This window comes from Meleagris gallopavo, unplaced genomic scaffold (assembly GCF_000146605.3).
Source record: "Meleagris gallopavo isolate NT-WF06-2002-E0010 breed Aviagen turkey brand Nicholas breeding stock unplaced genomic scaffold, Turkey_5.1 ChrUn_random_7180001858550, whole genome shotgun sequence".
NCBI classification, from domain to species: Eukaryota; Metazoa; Chordata; class Aves; order Galliformes; family Phasianidae; genus Meleagris; species Meleagris gallopavo.
In genome coordinates, this window is record NW_011124486.1 from 1 (window position 1) to 1,027 (window position 1,027).

Consider the following 1,027-nt stretch of genomic DNA (forward strand, 5'->3'; position numbering starts at 1 on the left):
AACGACCGCCTCAATCAGCTCAGCCGACAGCTCGACAGCATCACCGAGGACAGCCCTCAATACCAGGTGTGGGCCCTGGGGGGGGGGGCGGGGGGGGTCCTGGGAGGGCTGCGGGGATGCTGCAGGCCAGTGGGGCTCTAGAGCTTTGGGATTGGCTGTTTGGGTCTGGGGATGCTGTGTGGGTTTGAGGCTGCTGCTGTGGGGGCTGGGGCTGCTGTGGGGGGCTGGGGCTGCTGTGAGAGTCTGGGGCTGCTGTAGGGCATTTAGGGCTCTGCAGCTCTGGGGCTGTTGCAGATAGCTTTGAGGTCGCTGCATTCCATTCGGGGATGCTGCAGGGCATCAGGGCTCTGTAGCTGTAGGGATGCTGAGGGGCTTTGGGGCTGCTGCTTGGGTTTGGGGCTGGTGTGTGTGTCTGGGGCTGCTGTGGGGCACTGGGCAGAGCTGGTTCGTGCAGAACTCCCCCCCACCCCCCCTCAGGGTTGGTTGTAACCCCTTCCCTCTCCCCCCTGTACCCATTCCCTTTGTAGGATGTGGCAGAGGAGTACAACCAGCTGAAAGACCTGAAACGGGTGAGTGAAATGGGATCAGTTCACTGGGGGACCATGCAGCCCTGTAACAAAGCATGGGGCTGATCTCTCCAGCAAAGCGTGGGGCTGACCCCCCACCTCCTTGCCCACCCTCTCTTTCCCCCCCCTGCAGAGCCCAGACTACCAGAGCAAGAAGCAGGAGAGCAAGGTGCTGCGCAACAAGCTCTTCCACATCAAGCGCATGGTGGGTGCTTACGACAAGGTGCGGGGGTAACCAGCACCAGGAGGGGGGGGCACCCCCACCCCCCCACCACCACACAGACTTTTGTGCATTTTGTACTTTTTTTGTAAAAAAAAAAACAACAAACAAACACAAAACACCCAAACACATCCATCTCCCCCCCGCACCAAAGTGCTTACCCCCCCCCACTTCCATCCACTGTGAATGCATTGGGTGAGTGCTGGGGGCTGCTCCCCCCCCCGTGCTGTAATTATGGCAG

General features: G+C 60.3%; 1 long non-coding RNA gene across 1 annotated transcript; it reads left to right on the forward strand.

The window, feature by feature from the left end:
- Positions 1-843, forward strand: LOC104915902. The gene is made up of 3 exons (XR_796486.2): positions 1-66; positions 528-569; positions 700-843. It is a non-coding gene; the product is annotated as an uncharacterized LOC104915902 (long non-coding RNA).
- Positions 844-1,027: the final 184 nt, after the last annotated feature.